The sequence below is a fragment of the Coregonus clupeaformis genome, unplaced genomic scaffold, assembly GCF_020615455.1.
Source record: "Coregonus clupeaformis isolate EN_2021a unplaced genomic scaffold, ASM2061545v1 scaf0411, whole genome shotgun sequence".
Taxonomy (NCBI): domain Eukaryota; kingdom Metazoa; phylum Chordata; class Actinopteri; order Salmoniformes; family Salmonidae; genus Coregonus; species Coregonus clupeaformis.
The window spans coordinates 271,224-293,371 of NW_025533866.1; the positions used below are offsets into that span (position 1 = coordinate 271,224).

Here is a 22,148-nt window from a genome sequence, read left to right on the forward strand (position 1 = left end):
CCCTCCTGCTAGATAGGGGTCCATACCTAGGTACCTAGTGGAGGACTAACTGACCCTCCTGCTAGATAGGGGTCCAGCTAGGTACCTAGTGGAGGACTAACTGACCCTCCTGCTAGATAGGGGTCCAGCTAGGTACCTAGTGGAGGACTAACTGACCCTCCTGCTAGAAAGGAGTCCAGCTAGGTACCTAGTGGAGGACTCACTGACCCTCCTGCTAGATAGGGGTCCAGCTAGGTACCTAGTGGAGGACTAACTGATCCTCCTGCTAGATAGGGGTCCAGCTAGGTACCTAGTGAAGGACTAACTGATCCTCCTGCTAGATAGGGGTCCAGCTAGGTACCTAGTGGAGGACTAACTGATCCTCCTGCTAGATAGGGGTCCATACCTAGGTACCTAGTGGAGGACTAACTGACCCTCCTGCTAGATAGGGGTCCAGCTAGGTACCTAGTGGAGGACTAACTGATCCTCCTGCTAGAAGATCCACACCTCCAGGAGGCTGCAGAAGGAGAGAGGCTGTGTGGCTGGACCTTTGGTTAGTTTATTGCTATTATAGTGGTCATGTTTGATTGACATTTTCTGTACATTTTTAGAAGCCTGAATTAAAGCAACAGACAACAAGACCATGTTGAACCACCCTGCCTGTCTATTCTGCCTGGTTTCCCCACACCCAGGGGTTGGCTACAACTTTAGATCTGAAGCTGTGACCAAAGATAGGGGTCCAGCTCCCCAAGAAGGTTGATCATCCTGGAACATGACTCAGTTCCTTTTCTCAACACCATGTCGATGATGTCACGTGCCTTCTCTGCCCTCTCAGCTATCACCTTTACTGACTCCATTTCCTCCTGGTTGATGACTGTGTGTTGCAGGAGTCCGTCCAGCAGACCATCCAGGACAGGTCCTGACACTCGTCTCACAAACTCTGTCCGTACAGAACGCAGCTGCTGCTCTGCAGAACCAGTCAGACTGCTCTCAGCCGGACGCCCTATCCCCAACACAGCACCTGAGAGAGGCAGGTTACAAAATAACTACATTTGTTAATTCACATTTACATTTCAGACATTTAGAAACAGACTTCTTTCAGAGTGACCTACAGTAAAAGTCTTCATTGTATTATTAATCTTTGCATTAAGAACACATTCTGTAACAATAACAACCTGCATCAATGAACACATCACACCACTACTGTTTCATTCATATTTAGGGTCGGTTTTCACAGACGTAGAAAAAGATGCTGGGGCATTCAGAACCAGGCTAATCTACATCACGTCCTGGAGGAGATGTCATTCAGAACCAGGCTAATCTACATCAAGTCCTGGAGGAGATGTCATTGGGGCATTCAGAACCAGGCTAATCTACATCACGTCCTGGAGGAGATGTCATTCAGAACCAGGCTAATCTACATCAAGTCCTGGAGGAGATGTCATTGGGGCATTCAGAACCAGGCTAATGTACATCAAGTCCTGGAGGAGATGTAATTGGGGCATTCAGAACCAGGCTAATCTACATCAAGTCCTGGAGGAGATGTCATTCAGAACCAGGCTAATCTACATCAAGTCCTGGAGGAGATGTCATTGGGGCATTCAGAACCAGGCTAATGTACATCAAGTCCTGGAGGAGATGTCATTCAGAACCAGGCTACTGTACATCAAATCCTGGAGGAGATGTCATTGGAGCATTCAGAACCAGGCGAATCTACATCAAGTCCTGGAGGAGATGTCATTGTTCTTGAAGACAGCCTTTTATAATCAGGACTAGTCCAACAGTAAACCATGTCGACTGGCCCTCAAGCCATTGGTTTGTACAGTGCATTTGGAAAGTATTCAGACCCCTTAACTTTTTCCACATTTTGTTACGTTACAGCCTTATTTTAAAATGGATTAACTACATGTTTTTCCTCATCAATCTACACACAATACCCCATAATGACAAAGCGAAAACAGGTTTTTGTAAATGTTTACAAATGTATTAAAAATAAAAAGACAGAAATACCTTATTTACATAAGTATTCAGACCCTTTGCTATGAGACTCGAAATTGAGCTCAGGTGCATCCTGTTTCCATTGATCATCCTTGAGATGTTTCTACAACTTGATTGGAGTCCACCTGTGGTAAATTCAATTGATTGGACATGATTTGGAAAGGCACACACCTGTCTATATAAGGTCCCACAGTTGACAGTGCATGTCAGAGCAAAACCAAGCAATGAGGTCGAAGGATTATGTCAAGGCCCAGATCTGGGGAAGGGGTACCGAAAAAGTTATGCAGCATTGAAGGTCCCCAAGAACACAGTGGCCTCCATCATTCTTAAATGGAAGAAGTTCGGAACCACCAAGACTCTTCCTAGAGCTGGCCGCCCGGACAAACTGAGCAAGCGGGGGAGAAGGGCCTTGGTCAGGGAGGTGACTAAGAACCCGATGGTCACTCTGACAGAGCTCCAGAGTTCCTCTGTGGAGATGGGAGAACCTTCCAGAAAGACAACCATCTCTGCAGAACTCCACCAATCAGGCCTTTATGGTAGAGTGGCCAGACGGAAGCCACTCCTCAGTAAAAGGCACATGACAGCCCGCTGGAGTTTGCCAAAAGGCACCTAAGGGCTCTCAGACCATGAGAAACAAGATTCTCTGGTCTGATGAAACTAAGATTGAACTCTTTGGCCTGAATGCCAAGCGTCACATCTGGAAGAACCCTGGCACCATCCCTACGGTGAAGCATGGTGGTGGCAGCATCATGCTGTAGGGATGTTTTTCAGAAGCAGGGACTAGGAGACTAGTCAGGATCGAGGGAAAGATGAACTCAGCAAAGTACAGAGAGATCCTTGATGAAAACCTGCTCTAGAGCGCTCAGGACCGCAGACTGGGGCCAAGGTTCACCTTCCAACGGGACAACTACCCTAAGCACATAGACAAGACAACGCAGAGAGTGGCTTCGGGACAAGTCTCTGAATGTCCTTGAGTGGCCCAGCCAGAGCCCGGACTTGAACACGATCGAACATCTCTGGAGAGACCTGAAAATAGCTGTGCAGCGACGCTCCCCATCCAACCTGACAGAGCTTCGAGAAGAATGGGAGAAACTCCCAAATACAGGTGTGCCAAGCTTGTAGCGTCATACCCAAGAAGACTCAAGGCTGTAATCGCTCCAAAGGTGCTTCAACAAAGTTCTGAGTAAAGGGTCTGAATACTTATGTAAATGTGATATTTCAGGTTTTTTTATATATACATTTGCAACAATGTCTAAAAACCTGTTTTTGCTTTGTCATTATGGGGTATTTTGTGCAGATTGATGAGGGGGAAAAACGATTTAATCCATTTTATAATAAGGCTGTAACGTAACAAAATGTGGAAAAAGTCAAGGGGTCTGAATACTTTCTGAATGCACTGTAACTCATGTTTACTTACTTGTTGAATGGGTGGCAGTGATGTATTCATCTGAAAGATAAACAAAATGAGGTTATATCACTCTAAATAGCATCTGTTACAAAAGTACAAAGTTATGATTGACATATGCTCCTACCTTGTGATACCACTTCTTTCCATGCAATCCTCTCATCATCACCCGAATAACTCCATCTCAATGTCAACCCCTGTCATTTTCAAAACCGCCTGAAAAAGCTTGGTGTGGAGTCTCTATGTATGAGATGAATCTTCTGGAGAGAGATGGAGAGAGCGAGAGAGAGATTGCTTGCAATGTAAACATATGTTTCCCATGCCAATAAAGCCATTTGAATTGAGAGCCATCGAGCGAGAGAGAGCAATGGATAGAAATGTGACTTAAATGTCAGATTCATGTTCTTAGTCTACTAAAACTGTACCGGTGGATTGATGTAGGTAGAACAGGGAATGTTCAGTCTGAAGTAACTATTCAGTTTGAAGGCCTGCTCTGGTCTTGAGATGAGAACCCTTGAAGACCCTTCAGACTTTTCCTGTTGTTCCACAGCCTGCGAAACGAGGCATGAAATACACAGCCAGTCAATGTATAGTCTTATTCAAACATTATTCAGAAAACTAGCAACACACTATTATCTTCATGTTATGAGTGTCAACATAAACCGTACCACTGCTTAGTTAAGGTCACCTCTAAAAGAATGGTACCTCACCTGTATTTGGCTGGGGTTACTGGGGAACAGGTATAGACGTGGAATTAGTGTTTGCTTTTTCACTGACAGATAGAGCATCAGCTCACAGTGGACATCTATGTTCCGCGTAAAGATATGGCTCAGTATAACAGAGATAACTGAGAACTTGGGATGGAGAATTTTGGCATGGAATCTGGTGACCTCATGCACTTCCTCAACAGACACTCCATGTTCCTCTACATTAAGAATCTTCATCTCATTCCTCAGGGAAGGGTTGGTCCCTGAACAACACAATAAAAAGAGACAGAAAGACAAATATTGTATTATTCATCCAACTAAAACACAAAGAATATGCAGTATCAGATCACAGTAAACAAACTCCCAGAATATTCATTCAGGAAGTGAAACTCAGTTACATGGAAATGTATTTCTGAATACTATGTCTATATGGTTTTACCTAAACAGACAAAGTGTGGCAGATGAACTTCCTCCAGTTCACCTAACTCCATAGTGATGTCCAGCAATGGACCACCTTGTCCGTACTGCATGTCTATCAGAAGGTGACTGTAGGGATACCAGTTCCTGAAGAGATACTTCAGAATGACATCTCTCTCACACACCCAGCGGAGCCCAGACACTGTGCACTCATAACGCCCTTTGGGTGACCTGTGCCTGAGGGCAACAACAAGATATGGTAGAGAGGGTCAATCGTCAAATGGAGAGGTTGGATTAGAAGACTATTCCCAAAGGTAATGGGGAAATACACTAGCAAGTGGAATGAAATGTTAAAAGTAGTTATTTTACCTGAACATTGTCACTCCCTGGACAGTGGAAGTCAAGGGTTCAATCTGAAGCCAGTGTGTGGAGTCCTGAACAAGGACAAGCATGTCAGTTATACATATGGGGCAGTTTCCTGGACAAAGATTGAGTCTAGTGCTGGATTTAAAGCATGATCAATGGAAGTTTCAATAGAAAGTTATTTAAGGTCCAGGACTAGGCTTAATCTGTGTCCGGGAAATGGCCCATTAACCAAAGTAACTAATCTAATGTATTTATTCAATGTTACATGGAATGCTGGTATGACAACAGCTAAAATCCTGCATTCCTACAAGCAGAACACAGGACTGTCTATATCCCAGTATGAATGGTTGGTCAGTACACACCTGGCTTTCAGGACTGTGTTTATATTACTAAAGCAGAACACAGGACTGTCTATATCCCAGTATGAATGGTTGGTCAGTACACACCTGGCTTTCAGACTGTGTTTATATTACTAAAGCAGAACACAGGACTGTCTATATCCCAGTATGAATGGTTGGTCAGTACACACCTGGCTTTCAGACTGTGTTTATATTACTAAAGCAGAACACAGGACTGTCTATATCCCAGTATGAATGGTTGGTCAGTACACACCTGGCTTTCAGACTGTGCCTGACTCCTGCAGGTATGTAAAAGTGAGAATTGACATTATGACTTACCTCAACATGGTCACAAGTCTTACAGCTCTGAGGAATCCCCTGAAGTCAAAAGTAGTTGTTATTTAAAACGGATAATCTCATGTAATAATGAATTAATAAATATTAAACAGACTTGTAATAAAAATGAATGTAAGTGAGCAACTGTCTCCAGAATGTACACTCATTATCATACCATAATCTGACATTAGTGTTATATTAATGAATGTTTGTGGAAGCAGGAAACAACATGGTTCTGGTCCATGTTTTGTAGATGTTGGGGGCCTGATTTCTGGTAGATCCCAGGATGAGAGCTTAAAGGTAGAGTCAGCTAAATGATGTTGTACGAGCAGCACCGCCAGATATTGTGATGAGCAAGATGCCTGACTTCTCTCTCACACAGTATCTGCCCATGTGCACGGGTTCTCTTCACTCTTACAGCGTGGTAGCCACGGGACCAAAACAGAGAAGTTTAGCATCGCGCTCCAATGCCCTTAGTTGTTGTAGAAGTTTACCCACTATGATGTTTACTTTGTGCATCTACATCCATATTGCTGACTCTACCTTTTAAGTTTGTTTTGACCAAATAGATCATGATTGTGTTCCTTGCCTGGGACTCCAAGTATAATGAACGCTTTAAAGTATTTTGATTGAAAAACAATTAAATCAGTTAACGCTCACATTTCTCAGGTCCAGGCTTGATACAACACTCTCCACCATGGTCTCTGGTGTTGGGAAAGCAGATGGATAGACTGTGATTAAACTAAATACAACTTATAAAGGCTTTATATAGCATACATACAGTCTTCATAAGCAATACAAAGGGTGTATAAAGGGTGACAGAACACTATGTGCATTGCCAAATGTGACATAACACTATGTCAACTTCCATGAAGTCAATACTGATGGTGACATTACAGGTGACATTGCTTATCTTGATGAAAGCCCTTAGAGATGTGATGTCACCCGGTATCATGAGTTACTGTCTGTAGGTCCAACAGAACACATTAAAACACACCACTACTACTAATCTAACTGTCTGTAGGATTCCAACAGAACACATTAAAACACACCAACAACAAATAATAATGTCTGTAGGTCCAACAGAACACATTAAAACACACCACCACTACTAATCTAACTGTCTGTAGGTCCAACAGAACACATTAAAACACACCACTACTACTAATCTAACTGTCTGTAGGTCCAACAGAACACATTAAAACACACCACTACTAATCTAATTGTAGGAATGATTCCAGAGGAAAACACATGATAAAACATTGCTACGACTAACCTTTGAATGTGTTGGTCATCTATCTGACACAGGGTCACTGAGGAGGAGGAATAAACCCCAAACCCAGGATGAGGGGTTCAGTGAATGTGGTGTGTTCTGTGTAATGGTGTGTCAGTGTACCAGAGGAGGACACACTATAGAAGGACAAAGTACCAGCTGGCCAGTCCAGATACACTCCAACTCTGTTAGAAACAGGACCAGGGATGGATATGCTACGGACTCCCCGCATGGAAAAAGTGATAACCTCCGTCATAGCGAGAATAAACCCCAGGACTTCCTATTGGCTCCAATCCAACTGTCATATTTCTTTCCCTTCCTCTTCATTCCTCTGTACGCCACACCAATGTTACCATCATAACCACCCCTCCACCTCCCAGTAGTAACGAGATCCAGATAAGACTTCTCTGCAGAGAACTTGGGGATGATGGTCAAATCTGTCTGGATGGTCTTCATAATGCTGCTTCTCCTCCACCCGTGTCACCTTCCTGTTCCTCTCAGACAGTATCAGGTTTGGGTTTGCTGTATTTGGGTCCAGGGTGAGATGACAGGCATCTGTAGACAAAAGGAGAGTTTAATCAAACCACATCTTCATATAAAATGTAGTTTTTGTAGGTACAGAACAAGTATTGATTAGTTACTATGTTACTGTAGTTCTGAATATGCAGTTAATTAGGATTGAAGAGACTTACATTTCCTCAGCCCTGATTTCAGCCTGAACTCTCCACCATGATCCACACTGTAGGAGAAACAGGTTATTGACTGACAAAGACCTAATGAAGCAGTCAACATTTAAACCATATTGTTGTGTTCTGGTGCACTATCCAAGTTCATTACTAGAGAAATACAGGTATTCTATCCTACCTACTGCATACAGAACAGAGTACAACAGAGTACATCGTATGTGGTCCTCTGTAGCTCAGCTGGTAGAGCACGGGCGCTTGTAACGCCAAGGTAGTGGGTTCGATCCCCGGGACCACCCATACACAAAAATGTATGCACGCACGACTGTAAGTCGCTTTGGATAAAAGCGTCTGCTAAATGGCATATTATTATTATTATTATTATTATTATTATTATATTATTACAATTCATTACTAGAGACATACAGGTATTCTATCCTACCTACTGCATACAGAACAGAGTACAATTCATTACTAGAGACATACAGGTATTCTATCCTACCTACTGCATACAGAACAGAGTACAATTCATTACTAGAGAAATACAGGTATTCTATCCTACCGACTGCATACAGAACAGAGTACAATTCATTACTAGAGACATACAGGTATTCTATCCTACCTACTGCATACAGAACAGAGTACAATTCATTACTAGAGACATACAGGTATTCTACCCAACCTACTGCATACAGAACAGAGTACAATTATTTACTAGAGACATACAGGTATTCTACCCAACCTACTGCATACAGAACAGAGTACAATTCATTACTAGAGACATACAGGTATTCTATCCTACCTACTGCATACAGAACAGAGTACAATTCCAACAGGATATCAGAGATGCAGAAGAAGAGTATTCATGTGGTGATGATGTATGCTGTGTTGGAGTGCTAAGCCTGCTGGGTAAACGTCTCCTGTATTCTACCATCATGTCCTCATGTTACTGAACCTACTACACTTCATAGGACACAACCACTGCTCACACTATTAGGACATCTATTCTGACTTACTTCAGCTTCATCAGTTTATCTGTGGGATCCACCAGAGCAGCTGAAAGCAGTCCCCTGCAGAGTCTCCTGGGTGATTGTAGCTCAGGTCCAGCTCTTTCAGGTGGGAGGGGTTTGACCTCAGAGCTGAAGACAGAGCAGCACAGCCCTCCTCTGTGACCAGACAGCCAGACAGCCTACAGAGAGACACAACAGCTCTCTAGGTTGGTGGACTGGTGTCAATCATCTTGTAGGACACCCATATATTTGTCAATGACACAAACATTGTGATGAAACATCAGATGTTCAGAGTATTTGTTTTACTAAGCTCAGTACCGACCTGACTGAAACAGCTGTACTTACCCCAGTGTGTGTAGTTTAAAGTCTGGATCCTCCAGTCCAGCAGAGGGCAGTGTAACTCAGCTCAGTACCGACCTGACTGAAACAGCTGTACTTACCCCAGTGTGTGTAGTTTAAAGTCTGGATCCTCCAGTCCAGCAGAGGGCAGTGTAACTCAGCTCAGTACCGACCTGACTGAAACAGCTGTACTTACCCCAGTGTGTGTAGTTTACAGTCTGGATCCTCCAGTCCAGCAGACAGCAGTGTAACTCCTGAGTCCTGCAGGTCATTGTCTCTCAGCTCCAGTTGTTTCAGTTGTGAGTTGGGTGAACTCAGGACTGAGGCCAGATCTGAACAGCAACCCTCTGTCAGACCACACTGACCTAGACTAGAGGACAGAAGAGCACATGATTAACAAATGTTTAAAACATCCACATAATAACTCATACTGAAGAAAGTTAACTCACACTAGTGTCTGTATGTTGCAGAGTGGACTGGTTAGTCCAACACAGAGCAGCTTCACTCCTCTGTCTCCCAGGTCATTGTAGCTGAGGTCCAGTTCTCTCAGGGGGGAGTTTGGTGTCTGCAGAGCTGAAGCCAGAGTCTCACAGGATTCATATGTGAGTTTACAGCCAGCCAGTCTGGAGAGAGGAGATATAGTGATACACTGATAAATATGCAAAGCTTTAAGAATAATGAGATGCATTAAGACAATAACAGAAGGACACATGATTAACCAATGTTAAAAACATACTAACTCACTCAAGATATTTACCTTAGTTTTATATATGTTATGTATGTTTCTGGATATGTCCCAAAAATGTTAAAATAATGTTAAAAACATACACATACTAACTATACTGAACAGAAATATAAACGCAACATGTAAAGTGTTGGTTCCACGAGCTGTTGCTAGAGAATTTAATGTTAATTTCTCTACCATAAACCGCCTCCAACATCATTTTAAAGAATTTGGCAGTACATCCAACCGGCCTCACAACCACAGACCACTTGTAACCACGCCAGCCCAGGACCTCCACATCCGACTTCTTCACCTGCAGGATGGTCTGAGACAAGCCACCAGGACAGCTGATTTAACTGTGGGTTTTCACAACCGAATAATTTCTGCACAAACTGTCAGAAACCGTCTCAGGGAAGCTCATCTGCGTGCTCGTCATCCTCACCAGGGTCTTGACCTGACTGCAGTTCGGCGTCGTAACCCGACTTCAGTGGGCAAATGCTCACCTTCGATGGCCACTGGCACACTGGAGAAGTGTGCTCTTCACGGATGAATCCCGGTTTCAACTGTACCGGGAAGATGGCAGAAAGAGTGTATGGCGTCGTGATGGCATTGTGTGGGCGGCGGTTTGCTGATGTCAATGTGGTTAACAGAGTGCCCCATGGTGGCGGTGGGGTTATGGTATGGGCAGGCATAAGCTACGGACAATGAACACAATCACATTTTATCGATGGCAATTTGAATGCACAGAGATACCGTGACGAGATCCTGAGGCCCATTGACGTGCCATTCATCTGCTGCCATCACCTCATGTTTCCAGCATGATAATGCACGGCCCCATGTCGCAAGGATCTGTACACAATTCCTGGAAGCTGAAAATGTCCCAGTTCTTCCATGGACTGCATACTCACCAGACATGCATGTTTGGGAGGCTCTGGATCGACGTGTACGACAGCGTCTTCCAGTTCCCCGGCAGTTTTCAGCAACCGCACAGCCATTGAAGAGGAGTGGGACAACATTCCACAGGCCACAATCAACAGCCTGATCAACTCTATGTGAAGGAGATGTGTCGCGCTGCATGAGGCAAATGGTGGTCACACCAGATACGGACTGGTTTTCTGATACACACCCATACTTATTTTTTTAAGGTATCTGTGACCAACAGATGCATATCTGAATTCCCATTTATGTGAAATCCATAGATTAGGGCCTAATGAATTTATTTCAATTGACTGATTTCCTCATATGAACTGTAACTCAGTAAAACCTTTCAAATTGTTATATGTTGCATTTATATTTTTGTTCAGTATACAGTACATACATAATATATAAACACTCACAGTGGATACTGAAGATATTTAACTCACACTAGTGTCTGTATGTTGCAGAGTGGACTGGTTAGTCCCACACAGAGCAGCTCCACTCCTCTGTCTCCCAGGTCATTGTAGCTGAGGTCCAGTTCTCTCAGGGGGGAGTTTGGTGTCTGCAGAGCTGAAGCCAGAGTCTCACAGGATTCATATGTGAGTTTACAGCCAGACAGTCTGGAGAGAGGAGATATGTTGATACACTGTTAAATATGCAAAGCTTTAATAACAATGAGATGCATTAATACAATAACAGAAGGACACATGATTAACCAATGTTAAAAACATACTAACTCACTCAAGATATTTACCTTAGTTTTATATATGTTATGTATGTTTCTGGATATGTCCCAAAATGTTAAAATAATTTTAAAAACATACACATACTAACTATACTGAACAAAAATATAAACCCAACATGTAAAGTGTAGGACCCACGTTTCATGAGCTGAAATAAAAGATCCCAGAAATGTTCCATACGCACAAAAGCATATTTCTCTCAAATGTTGTGCATAAATTTGTTTAGATCCCTGTTAGTGAGCATTTCTCCTTTGTTAAGATAATCCATCCACCTGACAGGTGTGGTATATCAAGAAGGTGATTAAACAGCATGATCATTACACAGGTGCACCTTGTGCTGGGGACGATAAAAGGCCACTCTAAAATGTGCAGTTTTGTCACACAACACAATGCCACAGATGTGTCAAGTTTTGAGGGAGCGTGCAATTGGCATGATGACTGCAGGAATGTCCACCAGAGCTGTTGCTAGAGAATTGAATGTTAATTTCTCTACCATAAACCCCCTCCAACATCGTTTTAGAGAATTTGGCTGTACATCCAACCGGCCTCACAACCGCAGACCACTTGTAACCACGCCAGCCCAGGACCTCCACATCCGACTTCTTCACCTGCAGGATGGTCTGAGACAAGCCACCAGGACAGCCGATTTAACTGTGGGTTTTCACGAACAAATAATTTCTGCACAAACTGTCAGAAACCGTCTCAGGGAAGCTCATCTGCGTGCTTCGTCATCCTCACCAGGGTCTTGACCTGACTGCAGTTCAGCGTCATAACCGACTTCTGTGGGCAAATGCTCACCTTCGATGGCCACTGGCACACTGGAGGAGTGTGCTCTTCACGGATGAATCCCGGTTTCAACTGTACCGGGAAGATGGCAGAAAGAGTGTATGGCGTCAGTGATGGCATTGTGTGGGCGAGCGGTTTGCTGATGTCAACGTTGTGAACAGAGTGCCCCATGGTGGCGGTGGGGTTATGGTATGGGCAGGCATAAGCTACGGACAATGAACACAATCACATTTTATCGATGGCAATTTGAATGCACAGAGATACCGTGGCGAGATCCTGAGGCCCATTCAACCGCCGCCATCACCTCATGTTTCAGCATGATAATGCACGGCCCCATGTCGCAAGGATCTGTACACAATTCCTGGAAGCTGAAATTGTCCCAGTTCTTCCATGGACTGCATACTCACCAGACATGCATGTTTGGGATGCTCTGGATCGGCGTGTACGACAGCGTCTTCCAGTTCCCGGCAGTTTCCAGCAACTTCGCACAGCCATTGAAGAGGAGTGGGACAACATTCCACAGGCCACAATCAACAGCCTGATCAACTCTATGTGAAGGAGATGTGTCGCGCTGCATGAGGCAAATGGTGGTCACACCAGATACGGACTGGTTTTCTGATACACACCCATACTTATTTTTAAGGTATCTGTGACCAACAGATGCATATCTGAATTCCCATTTATGTGAAATCCATAGATTAGGGCCTAATGAATTTATTTCAATTGACTGATTTCCTCATGAACTGTAACTCAGTAAAACCTTTGAAATTGTTGCATGTTGCATTTATATTTTTGTTCAGTATACAGTACATACATAATATATAAACACTCACTGTGGATACTGAAGATAGTTAACTCACACTAGTGTCTGTATGTTGCAGAGTGCACTGGTTAGTCCAACACAGAGCAGCTCCACTCCTCTGTCTCCCAGGTCATTGTAGCTGAGGTCCAGTTCTCTCAGGGGGGAGTTTGGTGTCTGCAGAGCTGAGGCCAGAGTCTCACAGGATTTATATGTGAGTTTACAGCAATCCAGTCTGGAGAGAGGAGATAATCTGTTAGATATACAAATCCTTCAGAATAATGATACTGTATGCATCAACTCAATAGCAGAACTTACAGTGCTCTCTTGCAGGTTTTCACTACCGGGAGCAACCTCTGATAACCTGTCTCTGATGTGGTGTATGTCTTCAGGTCAAACTCCTCCAGCACCTCCTCTGACATCAGTAACAGGTAGGCCAGGGCTGAACATTGTTGAGGTTCTAGCTCTGTTTCTGAAAGAGTTCCTGATCGCAGGGAGGTTTGCATTTCTTCAACTAGAGAGTTGGCACCAAGTTCATTCAGACAGTGGAACAAGTTGATGATCCTTTCTGGTGAGGATTCCCATTCGATGTTGTCTGAAAGGTACCTGACTGTTCTCTCAACTGTTTCCTCATTGCTCTGTGTTGTACTTCCTGTCTGTGTCAGAAGGCCTTGTAACCGATTCTGATTGGACTCCAGTGAGAGACCCAGAAGGAAGCGGAGGAACAGGTCCAGGTGTCCATTCTCACTCTTCAAGGCCTGGTCCACTGCTCTCCTGTGTAAGTCAAACAACTGGATTGACTCCTCCTCTTCATCCTCACTAGTGGGGGAAAAAACATGTTCCTTCTTGTCCAGACATGATTCTAAAGCATGCACTGCTGCTAGAAACTCCTGAATGCTCAGATGCACAAAGCTGTAGACCTTCTCTTGGTTCAGCCCAGATTCTTCTTTAAAGATCTCTGTACACAATGCTGAGTACTCTGATGCCTCTGTGACATCAAGGCCACACTCTCTCAGGTCCTCCTCATCAGAAGATCAGGTTGCCCTTCTGCAGCTGTTGGAAAGCCAGCTTTGCCAGTTTCAGGATCATCTCTTTGTCTGACTGAGACAGTTCCTTTGGGTTTGTCTCTGTGGCTTTGTTGTACTTCCTGTTCTTCACAATGAATTGGATGAGCGTGAAGTGTGTGTACATCTGGGTCTGAGTTTTGGGGACTTCATCCTTCTCTGCCTCTTTCAGCATCATCTCAAGGACAGTGGCTGATATCCAACAGAAGACTGGCATGTGGCACATGATGTGGAGGCTCCTTGATGTCTTCATGTGTTTGATGATTTCATTGGCCAGATTCTGATCTGTGATTTTCTTCCTGAAGTACTCCTCCTTCTGTGGATCATTGAACCCTCGTACCTCTGTCACCTGGTCAACACACTCAGGTGGGATCTGATTGGCTGCTGCAGGCCGTGAGGTTATCCAGAGGAGAGCAGAGGGAAGCAGATTCCCCTTGATGAGGTTTGTCAGCAGCACGTCCACTGAGGTTGGCTTCGTGACATCACAGCACTTCTCATTGTTTTTGAAGTCTAGAGGAAGTCGACACTCATCCAGACCATCAAAAATAAAAACAGTTTTGGTTTCACCATCTTCAATGCTGTCAATCTCTTTCAGCTCTGAGAAGTAGTGGGAAAGAAGTTGCATCAGACTGTATTGGTCCTTTTTCAGGTTCAGATCACGGAAAGGAAGAGGAAACATGAAATTAACGTCCTGATTTGCTTTTCCCTCTGCCCAGTCAAGGATGACCTTCTGCACAGAGACTGTTTTTCCAATGCCAGCGATTCCTTTTGTCAGCACAGTTCTGATAGGTTTGTCTTGTCCAGGTAAAGGCTTGAAGATGTCGTTGCATTTGATTGGTGTCTCTTGTGTGGTTTGTTTCTTGGATGCCATCTCTATCTGTCTCACCTCATGTTCATTATTGACCCCTCCACTTCCACCCTCTGTGATGTAGAGCTCTGTGTAGATGTCCTTTAACAGACTTCCATGGTGTCCAATTCCTTCAGATATGTGTTGATACTTGTGTTTCAGTTTAGCCTTAATGTCTTGTTGGACTGTCAGAAGAGTTTGACCTGTAGGAAAACAATGAGATTGATATTAATCCCATAAAACTAGAAGATTAACTTTTGAAAGTTAAAACTGATCAACATGATCTAATATTAAAGAAGTGATTTGATCAATAGAGAAAGATGTAAGGTGTGGACGGGAGGGCTGTTGTAACTCCCAGTCTTACTCATACCCAGAGGGTTGTGTGTGAACATTACAGCACCCTCGCTGACAATCCCCTCCATCGTCTCAACTGAATCCTGAACGTTTTCATAGTCCAACTGGTAGTCAGAGCTTTTCATCTGTTGTTCAGACATTTTGCCACGTCTCAGAGGTTCCCGGCTGGGTGTAGGTGACTCTGCTCTGGGCTTCTGGACACTTTCAACAAAACAGGGAGACAGATCACTTCATCAATAGTGCATCAATATCACATCAACAACTGCATAGCTGAACTCAAGTCCTGATGTTTCTTTGAAATGAGGGGCTGCTGTTCTGAAGCCTTTTCCAGATTGCAAAAAATCTGAAGCATGTATGGGATTCTCTACTTTACGTAGTCTCTACTCTACTCATTCACTATGGGATTCTCTACTTTACACACAGTCTCTACTCTACTCATTCACTATGGGATTCTCTACTTTACGTAGTCTCTACTCTACTCATTCACTGTATGGGATTCTCTACTTTACGTAGTCTCTACTCTACTCATTCACTGTATGGGATTCTCTACATTACGTAGTCTCTACTCTACTCATTCACTGCCCAGAGAACAGACTACTCTGGCCATTTCAGTGATGAATGGAGAATGGTGCTTGTTTAAAAAAGCTACATCAATCAATGTCTGCAAGATCACATACTGATAGTATTCTACAGAACCCAATATAATAGCATAGTATAAAGTTACTGGAAGACAAAACATTTCTTATGAGATGTTAAGATGACTGTGCGAATTGGTCAAATTTCTCTCTCATGTGGTTAAAACCCAACAGAGTGCCACTAGGCAAAATATGTGCTGTGATTGAAACAAAACACAGGTATGCTGCAGTTTGTTAACATCATCTGCTCTACAATTCACTCACTGTACTTCATTCAAAACACAAAACAGCACTGTACAAAACTCAACTGATTGAGATCAAATGGTTGACTTGCAGAGATGCTTCATGGTCGTTTCACAGGTAAAACTTGAAGAATTTCCAAGACCGGCCTGATTGAAACAGCAAATTTGTCGGCAAACTTTCCAAAATGTCGACAAAACAAAATACGCGGTGGGATCTTTTGTGTTTGTAAAATGTATTATGCGAAAAATGGCGGTGGAAACGCATGTATCCGCAAATATTGATATAATAACCATCATATGGAAGTAAAGTTGGAGTCACGAGATGACATGCTGTGTGGTCCTCCCACTACGACTCAGGAAAGCATGTCGTTTATTAGACTACAGATGAAATAAGTTCTGATGAACTTCACAGGGTGGTGAAAGGGCCCGGTGACAAGCTTGATGCTCCTTTCAATAAATATCCAGGGTCTTATTCTGGTGGGTTCTGTCATCATTACAATCCAGATGATGATCTATGGGGTTATAATGATGACAGAACCCTGACAGTTTGTATTTTGAATTTCATGGTCGCACATTGAGATTCATGGTTGTAAGTACGGTTCCTCTTCAAGCCTCTTCCTGAGATTTGATTGATGGAACAATCTGGCCAATGGTTGCAACAATAGGCAGCTGTGGTTTTGGCTGATTGGTCAGGAGTAAAAAGGTCATGCCCCCAAAGCTGCTGAAACCATTTTTTTTCACATACGAATCTCTTTCTACAACAGGGGGGCGGAAGGGCGGCGGAAGAGGGCGGTTACCTTCTTTTAAAGCTACAGTTTGCTATTTTTATGTATGTTTAAAAAAAATACACTGCCGATTTTGCAGGTTTTCCTACTTACAAAGCATGTTGAGGTCTGTAATTTTTATCATAGGTACACTTCAACTGTGAGAGATGGAATCTAAAACAAAAATCCAGAAAATCACATTGTATGATTTTTAAGTAATTAATTTGCATTTTATTGCATGACATAAGTATTTGATCACCTACCAACCAGTAAGAATTCCGGCTCTCACAGACTTGTTAGTTTTTCTTTCAAGCCCTCCTGTTCTCCACTCATTACCTGTATTAACTGCACCTGTTTGAACTCGTTACCTGTATAAAAGACACCTGTCCACACACTCAATCAAACAGACTCCAACCTCTCCACAATGGCCAAGACCATAGAGCTGTGTAAGGACATCAGGGATACAATTGTAGACCTGCACAAGGCTGGGATGGGCTACAGGACAATAGGCAAGCAGCTTGGTGAGAAGGCAACAACTGTTGGCGCAATTATTAAAAATGGAAGAAGTTCAAGATGACGGTCAATCACCCTCAGTCTGGGGCTCCATGCAAGATCTCACCTCGTGGGGCATCAATGATCATGAGGAAGGTGAGGGATCAGCCCAGAACTACACGTCAGGACCTGGTCAATGACCTGAAGAGAGCTGGGACCACAGTCTCATCGAAAACCATTAGTAACACACTACGCCGTCATGGATTAAAATCCTGCAACGCACGCAAGGTCCCCCTGCTCAAGCCAGCGCATGTCCAGGCCCATCTGAAGTTTGCCAATGACCATCTGGATGATCCAGAGGAGGAATGGGAGAAGGGCATGTGGTCTGATGAGACAAAAATAGAGCTTTTTGGTCTAAACTCCACTCGCCGTGTTTGGAGGAAGAAGAAGGATGAGTACAACCCCAAGAACACCATCCCAACCGTGAAGCATGGAAGTGGAAACATCATTCTTTGGGGATGCTTTTCTGCAAAGGGGACAGGACGACTGCACCGTATTGAGGGGAGGATGGATGGGGCCATGTATCGTGAGATCTTGGCCAACAACCTCCTTCCCTCAGTAAGAGCATTGAAGATGAGTCGTGGCTGGGTCTTTCAGCATGACAACCGACCTGAAACACACAGCCAGGGCAACTAAGGAGTGGCTCCGTAAGAAGCATCTCAAGGTCCTGGAGTGGCCTAGCCAGTCTCCAGACCTGAACCCAATAGAACATCTTTGGGAGGGAGCTGAAAGTCCGTATTGCCCAGCGACAGCCCCCGAAACCTGAAGGATCTGGAGAAGGTCTGTATGGAGGAGTGGGCCAAAATCCCTGCTGCAGTGTGTGCAAACCTGGTCAAGACCTACAGGAAACGTATGATCTCTGTAATTGCAAACAAAGGTTTCTGTACCAAATATTAAGTTCTGCTTTTCTGATGTATCAAATACTTATGTCATGCAATAAAATGCAAATGAATTACTTAAAAATCATACAATGTGATTTTCTGGATTTTTGTTTTAGATTCCGTCTCTCACAGTTGAAGTGTACCTATGATAAAAATTACAGACCTCTACATGCTTTGGGAGTAGGAAAACCTGCAAAATCGGCAGTGTATCAAATACTTGTTCTCCCCACTGTGTATATATATATATATATAACTCCTTTTTTCTCCCCAATTTCGTGGTGTCCAATTGGTAGTTAAAGTCTTGTCCCATCGCTGCAACTCCCGTATGGACTTGGGAGAGGCGAAGGTCGAGGGCCGTGCGTCCTCCGAAACACAACCCAGCCGAGCCGCACTGCTTCTTGACACAATGCCCGCTTAACCTGGAAGCCAGCTGGGTTAAATGTGCACCTGGCAACCGTGTCAGCGTGAACTGCGCCAGGGAGTCGCTAGTGCGCGATGGGACAAGAACATCCCTGCTGGCCAAACCCCCCCCCTAACCTGGACGACACTGGGCCAATTGTGCGCCGCCCCATGGGTCTCCCGGTCGCGGCCGGCTGCGACAGAGCCTGGACTCAAACCAGGATCTCTAGTGGTACAGCTAGCACTGCGATGCAGTGCCTTAGACCACTGCCCCAGGGAGGCCCGCTGGTCAAAGGATTTTTGGAAACACTTCTCTTAAATTAGTTGTATATCTTTAAAATAACTAAATTTACAATTGATCTCTTACCTCTTAGAACTGGTGTCTTGAGTCAGACTCTTTTTAGAGGCAGTGGTCCCCTCCTCTCTCTCAGAATACTCCCTCTTAGAGGCAGTGCCTCTCTCCTCTCTCGCCCCAGACAGACTCGTTTTAGAGGCAGTGGTCCCCTCCTCTCTCTCCCCAGAGAGACTCATTTTAGAGGCAGTGGTCCCCTCCTCTCTCTCCCCAGAGAGACTCATTTTAGAGGCAGTGGTCCCCTCCTCTCTCTCCCCAGAGAGACTCATTTTAGAGGCAGTGGTCCCCTCCTCTCTCTCCCCAGAGAGACTCTTTTTAGAGGCAGTGGTCCCCTCCTCTCTCTCCCCCAGAGAGACTCATTTTAGAGGCAGTGGTCCCCTCCTCTCTCTCCCCCAGAGACTCATTTTAGAGGCAGTGGTCCCCTCCTCTCTCTCCCCAGAGAGACACATTTTAGAGGCAGTGGTCCCCTCCTCTCTCTCCCCAGAGAGACTCTTTTTAGAGGCAGTGGTCCCCTCCTCTCTCTCCCCAGAGACTCATTTTAGAGGCAGTGGTCCCCTCCTCTCTCCCCAGAGAGACTCATTTTAGAGGCAGTGGTCCCCTCCTCTCTCTCCCCAGAGAGACTCATTTTAGAGTCACAGCTCACTCAGCTACAATAAGAAATAACAGAACAGTCAATATTTCTGAACATTGTTGAAGTAGCATTAACATTGACAAGACTTTTACAGAGTTCACACAACAACGTCACCTGCTAAATTAAATTACCTCAATAACAGCATGTCAGTTAAATATAACAACCAGAACCGTTGTTTTTTTTTTGTTCACTGTTCAGACCAGCAAAATTAAGTTCTGAACCGGTTCAAACCCAAAAAAAGTAACGGTTTATATTGTTCATATCTGTTCATTTCTTAAACCTCTGAAATCTCTCTATTTTTATTTAATTTAGCTCAACATTAAATGACTTGACCAATCAGCGCTGATAGAACAGCTTGCTGTGGAGCGGGCAAGCTATTTAAATGCATTGGACAGTGTAGTGACATTTAGCGTGAGGGGAAAGAGTGAGAGGAGGTTGGAGGAGGAGGCTTGGCATCTTGTTGTTATGACATGCATTACCTGAATTACGTCTACAGAATTATTTATACGGTGGACCGGCGTCTATGAAGGAACTTTTAATGTCTTTGAACTTCAGAGATTTGGTTTAACTAATGTTGGACCAGCGCTAGCTAGCTAGTTTCTGTGTGCAGAGCGACACCAGAATAAAAATTAATAAAAGTCACCTTTTTGTAGTTAATAAATCCAATGTAAAACTTAATAACCATAGTATCCTTAACTAGCATTGAAAAAGTTAATTAATTCATTTTCCTGTAATAAATTCTCTCTCCCTAATTTCTGAATCACGCTACAGTAGACTATGCACACTGGCAAAGACTTTCAGCTGGCAGGCAGACACTGGAATACGACACTGGGGAACAAAATGCCTGGAACGCAAAATAACGTTACTAAATGGTTCCCGTGCTTTGAAAATAAAATAACGGTTTCGTTCTAATTCTGTCCCTCGAAGAATTGAAATTATTATTCCCTGAACCGGTTCCAATCATTGTTGGTAACAACAAAACACTATTTATATATTTTTTTTAAAGCAATATATTAATATCAGTGGAGGCTGCTGAGGGGAGGACGGCTCATAATAATGTCTGGAATGGAGTAAATGGAATGGTATCAAACACATGGTTTTCACTTGGTTATGAACACAGCATGATGTCCGATGTCCACCAGATGCATATGAGGTTTTGTTTTGCCGGATGTCTAGCCAGTATTTTCCATACATGACGCACGTGCTTCACTTTTAAACTCGCTAAAAGCTAAAAGCTAGTTGGAGTCTGTGTGTGTACTTCCATTTGTACCGCCGCACGGTAAAGCAACGCACAAGTTGAAAATATTTAATGCATGCAGAACGCAGCACAGCCTCGTGCGCCATCCCCCAACGTAGCGTTGCGGAACGCAAAGAGTTTGATCCATCTTGTGGACATGAGGCAAGTACGTTTGATTGTGCCTGAGCTGGGGTGTTTTCATTAGTGCACACTGTAGAAAACTGTAGCAAAACATTTTGCAACAAAAACTAGAGTTTCTATTAGACAAATTCAGGTAGGTCCCTCTCCGTTTTGGTCCGTTTACTGAAAAGGCCGACACCCACTGCTTGAGTTCACTTGAGGTGCGGTACCGGTTATCTCAATCTGTACACTGGCTGGCGGGGTTTTCATCAAGACAGATGGTGTGTGCTGATGTAACAGTTCTGCTTCCGTCCCTCTCCGAGCCTCTACCTGGGCTCGAACCAGGGACCCTCTGCACACAATGACAACAGTCAACCTCGAAGCATCGTTACCTATCGCTCCACAAAAGCCGCGGCCCTTGCAAAGCAAAGGGAAACAACTACTTCAAGGTCTCAGAGCGAGTGACGTTACCGATTGAAACGCTACTAAGCGCGCACCGCTAACTAGCTAGCCGTTTAGCACCGTTACACTGACAATCATTGAACCCATTGGTTCACGTTAAATCATGTGCACCTGAAGTGAGCCAAACGGACCACAGCCTTTCCGATCTGTGTAACCAGAAAGCTGCTCTCAACCTAAACTAAATACATTTTATTTAGCCCTACATTTAAACTACTGCCTTTCCGATCTGTGTAACCAGAAAGCTGCTCTCAATCTAAACTAAATACATTTTATTTAGCCCTACATTTAACTACTGCCTTTCCGATCTGTGTAACCAGAAAGCTGCTCTCAATCTAAACTAAATACATTTTATTTAGCCCTACATTTAAACTACTGGTAGTTCATTTTCCTTTTGTTGCATATCACTTTTACTTAGCCAACGTGACAAGATACTTTTTTTATTTTACTGTCCATAGTCACAAACAATTAAGACAGCCCAATCTGTTATTTGATTTTAAAAGGATCCCCATTAGCTGACTCCATAACAACAGCTAGTCTACCTGGTTGGATCCCCATTAGCTGACTCCATAACAACAGCTAGTCTACCTGGTTGGATCCCCATTAGCTGACTCCATAATAACAGCTAGTCTACCTGGTTGGATCCCCATTAGCTGACTCCATAACAACAGCTAGTCTCCCTGGTTGGATCCCCATTAGCTGACTCCATAACAACAGCTAGTCTACCTGGTTGGATCCCCATTAGCTGACTCCATAACAACAGCTAGTCTACCTGGTTGGATCCCCATTA

General features: G+C 43.9%; 1 non-coding gene and 1 pseudogene across 1 annotated transcript; both read right to left on the reverse strand.

Annotated features, from left to right (window-relative positions):
• Positions 1-388: 388 nt before the first annotated feature.
• On the reverse strand, positions 389-6,884 carry LOC121560145. The gene is made up of 10 exons (XR_006658646.1): positions 6,823-6,884; positions 6,207-6,250; positions 5,550-5,587; positions 4,876-4,940; positions 4,529-4,743; positions 4,093-4,352; positions 3,808-3,933; positions 3,510-3,642; positions 3,395-3,424; positions 389-1,000 (listed from the first exon to the last, which is right to left on the reverse strand). It is a non-coding gene; the product is annotated as an NACHT, LRR and PYD domains-containing protein 1 homolog (transcript).
• Positions 6,857-14,202, reverse strand: LOC123484695 (annotated as a pseudogene).
• Between the last annotated feature and the right edge of the window lie 7,946 nt (positions 14,203-22,148).